Below are 10,156 nucleotides of genomic sequence, written 5' to 3' on the forward strand. Positions count from 1 at the left end.
CAGCAGATTCCTTGCTCTTAACCACATAAGCAATCAAAGGACTCAGAAGGTTGCAGAAACGTGTTTCCAATAAGCAGGCCTTTTTGCATTTAAGATTTGTGTCACTACTGATCCATGCAGCTTGTTTCTTCAAAGCCTGCACTTCATCATTTTCTTCAGCATTTAGTTAAAATTAAATATTTTAAAATGGAACCTCTTGTATGTTGCAAGCGCAGCTGAAATGAAAGGCCTCCTTGACAGCAGTGACCAGATTTTAAATGCAAGTTGATCAATAAGTGGGGTGGGGGAGTTGAGCTCAAGACCGGGTTCCATGTGCGAGTCGAACCATCTATAATAGCTTGCAAATGACTGTGCGCTGCCTGTAACCAGCTGTTCTTAAATTATGAATATGCAACCAATTCATGTTAAAACCAAATCCCAGCACTATTTCTACAGAGAAATCCCAGTAGTTTTTCCTTGTTCTACATGTTAGCTCTGTTAAGGATACAAATAGCAGTAAGCTTCAGAACAAATAGGGCCAAACTATTGGCATTTCATGCACTAGGTCCATTATCACAGCAGGGGTTGTCAATCACTGAAACATTCCTATAACAGCTCGGGCAATATGACAATGATCTTCCAGGAGGGGGGGGGGGGCGGAATCAAAATCTCTGCAGCGTACTCAAAGTCTCCTTGCCAGCCTAATGCTTTTTTCCCCTTTTTTCTTTTTTGGCATCAGCCAATCAGATTGTCAGCCCTGACCTAGTAGAAGACTTGCATCAAGCTTCAAACATTTAAAAACATCAATCATAAAAACAAAGACAGGACATTGAATTATGCAGTATTAACCTCCAGGGTTTGCATACAAAGACCTTAGATTTATTTATGTCCCAGCGCGTTAAGAGCTTCAGTACACCGTTCTTTGCACCAAACCGGCTGCCAATTTGATGAACCTCTCCGCCCTCAGCAGGAGTGCAGCGTCTTTGATTAATGAGTGCATGCTTGTGGAAAAGTGTAAGAACAGAAAACAGGGTTAAAAACACACAATTATGTCTCTGCACATCCATTGGACCAATGCAATAATTATCTTCAAGCTGAATTTCCCGTCAGAGGAAAAGAATTAAGCACGTTTTGCTTACAGCACAGATTTGTTCGAACACTGCAGCTGTAATAGCCTTTCTGAATATTTTCTTACAAATACAAATGTTAACCTTAGTAAATGTGCACATATCTCAGTGCAAACGTTTCTCCACCACCAGCATAACAGCTTGTTTTTTTTAAAAAAAAAAAACAACAACCATGCATTCTGAGTCTCCATTTATTTGAGTCCCCATCTTTCACATATTAAGGGAGAATGTGCTCCATTGTATGTAAAGAGACAACCTCCTTATGAAACATTTAGAAAAGAAGTGTGGATGTAGTAGTTTTACTTTTAATGTTATGCACATCTATCTAGATATTCAGCAATCAAACCATTAAATCTCAATAGGTATATTTATCTCAACCTGCCTTCTAATCACCATTGAATGATGGCCACCAAAAAAAACCTGGCCATATGACAAAATCTCCAACTGAGTGGTAATCTTTTAAAGTTTACAGCCATCTATGCATGTTCCTTTTCTTCCATCTTAAAATTTTAAAGGAATATGGACACAGCAGATATAATTGCAAATCCATCATTACTCTGATCGTACCAAGACTAAGAGGCCCAGTGACTGCTAATAAGGAACTGTACTGAATCCATTTGGGTTATTTTCAATTATCCTCAAGAGTAGAAATTTCAGAAATTAACTTATGGCTTCTTGTGTTACCTTTACTACATTATGATGCTAAAAGAAAGAAAAGAAAAGAAAGATCAATACTGACATGTTTATAGAGGTAGGTTTTAGAAAGGATTGTATATTAAAATAAAGCTTCCTCTGTAACAAAATATGCCAGATTTTAAGCAGAACAAGATTGCAATCCTATGACTGCTGTACATCAATGCTTACCTGGAAGTAAGGGCCTTGAAAGTTAATAATAAGAAAACATGCGTAGGACTGAGCTGTAGATGTTTTAAAGCTGGAAGTGATTTCAGAAAACACTCCTTCCTAATAGTACCCCAGCAGATAAAAAAAAAACAGAATGTCGAATTTCAGAAAGGTCACTTAAGATTGCAATTCTAAACATATTTACCGGTAATACACAGCAAGTTAAGCTTAGAGTAAGAATGCTTAAGACTGTGCTCCATTTACACTTGCTTAACTCTGTGCTGAATAGTAGCCCTATATTTTACAAAACAAAACAGTATGCATCTGGTTACCCTGTTTTGTATCTATATGTAGGAAATTAATGGAAAGGGCCAATTAGACCAATATGGAAGGACTACTTGAATGCACAGAAGCAGATGGAGGAAAATGTTATTATGTTTGTTCCACCTTGTGCACACACAGTCACACTTGCAACAATATGAACACAATAAGGAAGAATGGATAGGACAGTGTTATTTTAAAGGATAATTTGATCTCGATCTTACAACTGCATCAGTGAAAACTATAGGTCTAACGTGTAAAACAAAAAACCTTGAGCACATCACAGAAATTTATTTTCCTTTTCAGGAAACTACTCACCTTAAATGCTATTTTACCGCCTACTCATACAAAACCAGCCTGGCTTGCATGTAACAGTAAGCCAGAGTTCAACAAACTATGGTTTACCGGGAATGAGCTGGTGCAGGATGCTCAAATCACGCCCTCTCCCCTTTCTCTTTCCCACTCTAGGAAAAAACAAACCAGAGCATTGGCTTACACTATGTGCAAACCAGAGCTCATAGATGGTTTCTCTTAAAACAACTCACAGGAGTTGGTTCCCAAGTAACATTAAGCCAGCACTCTGGCCTGCTTCCTCCTGATGTGGAAAGGGGGAAATGGGAGTGGCAGACATAATCTGGGCAGCACGCACCAGCATGTTTGCTCCTTCCCAGTAAGCCATTAACTTTAGCTTCCCATTATATGCAAACCAAGCCACTGGGTAATTCTGTGGTGCTTTTAATTGTAATTTTTACAGAAAAATGGTTTATAAGTGCATGAACAGAAGTGGCAGTTAATATATTAACAATTACAAAAAAAGGTTTATTTTTAGATGAGCTAACTAGCTATTATGTCCTATGTTATTCATGACACACAAATTCATGAAGCGTTCCATATTTTTTTATTAAACAATCTATGGCCTTTTAAGCTGTACGGTGGGTATTGGTCTTGTTTGTTACTATGGTGTGTATTTTTGTGTATTTATACACTGTGATCCTCAGATGAAGGACAATATGGAAATTTAATAAAATTTTAAAATATCAATTCAGCACACAGGGAGGCAAAAGTGGATTAGAATGGAGTGGCTGCAACACACCCATGTCAGAACCCTAATGAAGTAGACCTTAAGAAATAAAATAGTACATATGACTCAAAGTGCCATCCTGAAGTTTTATGAAAATAAAATTTAAGTAGAAAAGGTCAATCTGACAGAGTTATCCAGCTGGTGTGGCGTTGTGGCATACTACAGATTCCCGTGCATGTTACATTAATGTTATACAAGAAGATGACTTATACCATCTCAGACTATTTGCCCAACTAGCCTAGCTTTGCCTCTGACTGCCAGTGATTCGCCAGAGTCTCAGGGCCTTGCACAGTTGAGCCTTTCAATTGGAGACACCAGGAGTTGAGCATGGGACCTTCTGTGGTCTTCCACTGAACTATGGTCCCTTGGAAACCAATCTCACAGAGTTCAATGCCATTTATGCCCCAATGAGTTTACTAAGCATTGCAGTCTTACAGAGGGAGCTGGAAGGTCCTGATTTGAGCATCACCTGGGTTACAAATTCATTAGATTACCGTAGGCAAGTCTTTATTCTCTTAGCCTCAAGCCTCCAACTGAAATATGGGGACTTGCTTCCCTTACATGCTGTGACGGGCCCTTTCAGCGTCCCACCAAGAGCCCTCACAATTGTAACAAGTTTCCCCTGACTGTGTCTCTCCCTAGGGTTCACCGACGACTAAAATGAATCCCCAAAATGATATTATGAGAGATGTCCTAGGGGTACCTCAGTTCTCCACGTTCTTAAAGTGAAACTCCTGCCACCTTGGGATTCTCCCACCCTGGGTTCCCAAACTGCTGCAGCTTGCCCTTTCCTTCTGGCAACTGCGTGGCACCTTTGGCTTCCCTGCCCAGTCCTCTGTGTGTTAGGTAAATAAGCCACCCGTCCCCTTTCTCTCAGGAAACCTCTAGCGCTTTTCCCCTCAACCACACCTCTAGAGGTACTGACGCACTGCCAGAGATCACGAACGTTGAACAACAAAAATATGTTTATTGAGGTAACTTATATATATTTTGGAAGTTAAGGTAGAATGCGGTTACAATGTTCTTCAATTAGGTACATAAGCTTGGATACAATTTTAAACAGGAATAAACGTTTTCCTTTCCTAACCTAAGCCTAACCTCCAACCCGCTCTCCCTCTCACCCTCACTCCCTGACCCACAACCCACAACAACCGCCCCAACTGCCATTCTCCCCTTTTAAAAGGTGGAAAAGACCCGCCTCTGCGATTGTGCTGCCAGTCATCTAGAGTGGGTGTTAACTCTTCGAGTGCTGGGCACCTGCTCACACCCAGGCACAGGGTTGGTCCGTTACACATGCCTATTGTTAATTGTTACTGAGATAATGTAGAGTGGAGTGCTTTGAACACTTGAAACATGCATTATTATTACTATAGTTCACTCAACTCCCCCCACAACTTATAAAAATAGCACATGAAACAGTTTTCTCAACTCTGTCTTGTAGAAATGTTATCCCCCTCCACTGCTTGATTTCATCCGAGCACACACTCATTTGCAGATCAATTTTCAACCAGCTTTCCAATGTGAATACATAATTCTCTGTCTTATTAACTTTGTCAGCAGTTTTCTTGCCGATCTAGCACTTTTATTTATTTTATTATTTTATTTTATTTTATTTTATTTTAAAAGGTCACAGCCCACTGTCGAAAACTGTTCAACAGAAATGACCAACAGAAATGTGTCCCCACGGTACAGTAAGTAAAATATCGGGGCCTCCCTCAACAACATTTTATAAACACTCAGTCCTGCTGCTTCTGCTCCTCACCAAAATCGACTTGATTGGCTTCACAAATGCATACCGGTAACTTGCCTGAATAAAGTTAAACATCATTCAACCCCTATTCCAGTTTTGAAAACCAAAAACCTCTATAGATCGAGATCACACTGGATCAAGACGCAGCCTACCACATGCAAGATCTGTAAGTGTGTGCTGGGTTGTGATAATTACTTTTAAAGCTGGAATTCACCCTTGAAAATAAAGAGCAGCACGAGATGGGGCCTATTTTAACAACAAACTACTGGCTGAGAAGGAGCATGGCACTGATTCTAAGGATGCTTTGACCCTATCACGTTATTTGTCATACATTTTATTTTTTATTTCTGAAATCTCCTGGGAACAAATCCTAGTCATTCTAGTTCTTGATCTAGGCTAATAAGAATATTTAGAATCTAGATGCAATCAAACACCAGCACATCGTTTCACTCATTTAGGAAGATCAGAAAGAAAGCATGAACTTTCCTGCAACTGTGGTGTTCTGCATCTTGTGTAGGAACACAAAAGTAGCAACAAAGACATTAACAATTGCAGTTCAAGCTGGGAGTGACTGTTCTGTTTCAATTCAATGACACCACTAATGGCTTCTTAGCAGCTCCATGAAATCAACCAGCTGTCAAGTCGATGCATCAGAAGGAACAGTTACGCACTCCCCTAAGAAAAAGCAACACATCAGGATGTTTGGCAAAACATCTGCTCCTTTACACTGCAGTTCTATAATAAACATGCAAACAAAGAAATGAAAAAAGGGTAAAGGCAACCAGAAATCCAAGGCTTTCATTACCCTTTTATTTGAATGTTTAATAAGTGTCTTGCAAGGAAAGGAAAGGAAAGGGGGGGAGGAAGACTCGCAAACTATCAATTTGTGGCAGGTCTTATCTTACTATAAACCCATAGACAACTAGAAGGTACACTATTCTGTTTATGTATAAATATCCTTTTAACTCCAGCTATGTTCCCCAACTATTATTCACATTTCTCTTTTTCTCTCTATCAGACACATATAGACAGAAACACAAACACACATCAACGCAATATTAGCAAACACTGATTTTAACCATTTCACAATACAAACTATTATACTAAGCCTGAACTTTAAAAGTTAACATCAATTTCTTGAAATATACACACGCAAGCAGTTCAGATATTTATTTGATTTTGCTAATAGATAAATATTAGTATTATAATCCTGTGGTCCAAGAGAAATACTGTTCACAGAGATATTTATCAATTGCACAAAAATCACAACAATAAAAAAAAATTCAGATTTCCAAAATCCTTAAGCCCCCCACCACCACTTAGATTCACAAAACCACATGCATGTATCTTATTTTAGTTGCTATTATTTCAAAATCAGCAAAATCCAAGACATTAAAAAAGCTTCTTCCTTGCCAGATTAGATTTACATTGTGTGAAATAACCTTAAATCTGAAACATACCTCTTAAATATTTAAGCTTCCCACCCCCACCACACACATCCAATACAGAAAATGCTTTCAGCTACACTACGGTTTTTGTGATATTTCATGCTATATTGATTATGCGGCATTGTGACTAAAATGTGCACACAGTTTACAATAGGTGTGGGTATCAAATGTACTTAACTACCATTTTCTTAAACTGCTTATCTTCTGTTGCTCACCGTTTATAATCTGCCAAATCTTCCAGGCCTTTGTTGCATGTATAATTTAAAGCCATCTGTTCTATGTGCTTTTAACTATTTCAACATTTTCTTCTATCTAAGATTCACATAACTGGCAGCCTTTCATTTCAACCAGGCTTTCTAAAGTGGCTCCTTTTTTTAAAAAAGAAAATGAAAATAACACACTAAGGTAAATTGTTTACTTTTGTAAACATGAAGGCACATTTCCTACTCAGGCATAAAAATATGCTAAATCTGTCATTCAGTTTTTAGTGTACTGAAGAAAGGAACATCTTGATGTTCTAAAAATGTTCTTATTAGTTTCCATGCTAATTGTAGTCAATGGTGTGCCCCCCCCCATGAAGACAAAGGGAATGCAAATTAAACACAGGGAATTTCATGTTGTTAATGCAAGTGTAAATAGGTGGAAAGAAAAACAAAACAAATACAGGAAGCAGAATGAAAAAATAGAATTCTGTTCAAGTATCCTACTATTTATGCACTACTCAGAGTTTCATTAAGTTTTGCCCTGTGATCAAAATAACTTTTTTTATATATAAAATCAAAAGAGTATCTGTTGAGGAGAGGTAAATTAAAAGCACAATACTTTTTTGTTGTTTCTCTATTCAAAACTGGAGACAATAAGAGCTTATAGCCAGAGGTAATTTGATTCTTTTTTTTTTCTAGGTAGTAATTTGGAACTTAGCATACTAACTGCATTTTGAAAGCCCCAGACAACAGCATGTGGGACACAATCTACAGTGCAGGCAGTATCTACAGGTCCTGTCTCTCCAAAATTTTCTAAATTCACAAAGAGTGTGCAGGTTAAAAGAAAAAGAAAAAGACCTACAATTTTTGGAATTTATTTTGGGGTTGCAGGGAAAGAGTTTGCTACTCTCTTTGCCATCAGCTATGGAGGCAAGGTTTCTAAAAGGAATGTCATCAACTCTTGCGTTTGGCAATGATACAGAGTCACTTGCAAAGCAAAATAATATTTATCCATCAGTGAACTACCATATCATATATGGTGGTGTTTTTTTTTAAAAAAAAGAACAATAACATGACATGCCCTGGCAGTTAAAAAAAAATTTTTTTGCATGTGAACGAGTGAAAGGTCAAACTGAAAGAAATTAAAGCCTACAATATATATAAATCCAGATATTTCTCCACCTGTTAAGCAAAAATACACAGGCTAGTCCTCTCATGCCAATCCCTTCTGCACGTTTTAATAAGCTAAAATTAGACACTCCCTCTTCAATACAGCTTAAAACTTGTTCGACCAGAAACCTTTATAGAAGCAACAAACACAAACATACATACATACATACATACACACACACCCCGTTGGAGGTGGGGTCCCTTTAAAAACTTCACATGACGTCACCGTCTGTACCCTGTTAGATTCCCTAAACTTTGTGCCTTATCCAACAGGACGCGAAGGATTTCACCCTTTTCAGAGAGGGAGACACATACACATATACATACATACACAAGACTTTGAATCTTTTTTTTAATGCCCAAGATGGCGAAAGGCTTGTTGTTTAGAGGGCAGAAAAATGGAGGATATTGTAATATACACAAAGGGATAAATTTCAACAACTCGGCCAAGGGCTGCAGCTGCTTCTCTGGCTTTATAAGGAAGCAACGCACACAAAAGAGAAAGGGGGACGAGGAAGAGAGAGGGAGGGAAAAGAAAGCAGCAAAGCGCCGAGAGGAGCCCAGGCGAGGGTCCCCCCTTGGCTTCCTCGCCCTCCTTCCCTCCGCGCTTTTCGCAAATAAAAAAGCGGGGCTTGGGGCAGTGGAACATTAAAAAAATAAAAAATAAAAAATAAAAACATAGAGGCAAATAAGAGGGTGGAGAAATGAAAGGAGCCGGGGGGGGGAGTTTACTGTAAGATCGGAGAGGTGGGGAGGAGAAAGGCGAGAGAGGTCTCTTACTTTCTGCTTTCACGCCCCCTCCCATCCACTGGGGGGCAAGCCCTCTCCTGGCTCCGAGCGACCGGCAGGGGGAAGCATAAGGGATGGGGCAAGTAAAGGAGCGAAGGGGAGGAGGAGGAGGAAGGAAAGGAGGGCGACGACAGCACTAGGGTCCAGGTCTCCTTGGCTGTCATGCCCAAGGCGACTGAAGGAAGCCAGGGAGAAAGATCCGAGAGGGAAGGGGTGGGGTGGGGAAAGGGCAGTCAAGGAAGACACAAAAGCGGTCCGATTTGTGGGGGAGGTCGCCTGCAAGCCCTGAGCCAGCGTTGGGATAACCCCGAGACTTTCTGCCCAGCTATTGGGGGGGGGGGATAAAAAGTTGAAGGGCGCCGGAGAAAGAGGTGTAGTGCGGGAAGCGCCTGGCACTGCGGGGATCTCTCGCGCGCCTGCCCGGCGGAGGAGAGCTGCGATTTCCACCCAGCCCCGCACGCCTGTGCCAGCCCACCCGCCCCTCCTTGTCCCGAGTGCACAAGGTCAGTTTCACTTTCCAGACTTGGACCTCCTCCTCCTCCTCCTCCTCCTCGCCGCCGTACTATTACGGACGCGCCGGGGCTAATAATAGTCATTAATACATTACGCACAGGCTTTAAAAAAAAACCCCACACGTCCCTCCGATGCACGAACGCGTCAAGCCCGGCAACAAAGAGACGTTTTGGGGAGCCGCCGCAAGACACTACGAGGAGAGCCAGGATTTTCTCTCTCTCCCCCTCATACCCTCCCCCGCCCCATAGTCTCCTTTACATCCCCACTCTTTCCCCCCCCCTTTCTTTTCTCTCCCCACCCCACCACCCCCTCGGCTTGCAGTAGTAGCAAGAGCAACCCGACAACCATAATTCAGACTTCCACCTTAAAGCAATTGCTCTGCCTTCCCCCCCACCCCGCACGCCGGCAACACCACACACTCCGCTTCCCCGAAATCGATTCTAACTCACCTTTACAGTTTGGAAGAGAGATCTTGGCCCCCCTCTGTACATGCACACACCTCTTTTTGTGTGTGGGGTGGGGTGGGGGTGGGGTAGAGTTCAGGAGGAGATGGATGCGCGTTATCTGGGTGATGGGGACGCTGTCTTCCCCCAAACAGCCTGAAGAAGGGAGTGAAGAAAGAGCCTAGGAGATCTAACTAGGAGGATTCATGATAGTGTAACCCTCTCTCTCTCTGTGTGTGTGTGTGTGTGTGTGTGTGCCTGCGTGTGTGTGCCTCCTCTCTCCTCTCTCCTCTCTCTCTGTCTCTGCTTTAGTTCCTTAGAGCGGCAGCAGCTTGAAGCAGATTCTCTTCTCAAGGTTTATTCAGCTTCACTTCCAGGCGAAGCCTTCACCAACCAAAAGTGACGTCAACCAACTCGGCTCCTCTCTTTCTAACAATGAAAGTTGCTGTTAAAGAAAGGGGGGGGGGTAAAAGAGAGAGAGAGAATGGT

At 41.3% G+C, this 10,156-nt stretch overlaps 1 protein-coding gene across 13 annotated transcripts in view; it reads right to left on the reverse strand.

Annotated features, from left to right (window-relative positions):
* Window positions 1-9,923, reverse strand: part of BAZ2B (bromodomain adjacent to zinc finger domain 2B) — a 183,149-nt gene extending 173,226 nt beyond the window's left edge. For 9 of the 13 annotated variants that reach the window (XM_033165568.1, XM_033165616.1, XM_033165599.1 and 6 more), the window contains exon 1: window positions 9,674-9,922. The gene's annotated coding sequence lies outside the window, so the exon portion shown is untranslated. Of the gene's footprint in view, window positions 1-6,764; window positions 6,889-9,673 lie in introns of those variants that run through there. The other 4 variants (XM_033165643.1, XM_033165634.1, XM_033165543.1 and 1 more) reach the window with 3 other exon arrangements.
* Between the last annotated feature and the right edge of the window lie 233 nt (window positions 9,924-10,156).

This window comes from Lacerta agilis, chromosome 1, assembly GCF_009819535.1.
Source record: "Lacerta agilis isolate rLacAgi1 chromosome 1, rLacAgi1.pri, whole genome shotgun sequence".
In the NCBI taxonomy this organism is placed as follows: domain Eukaryota; kingdom Metazoa; phylum Chordata; class Lepidosauria; order Squamata; family Lacertidae; genus Lacerta; species Lacerta agilis.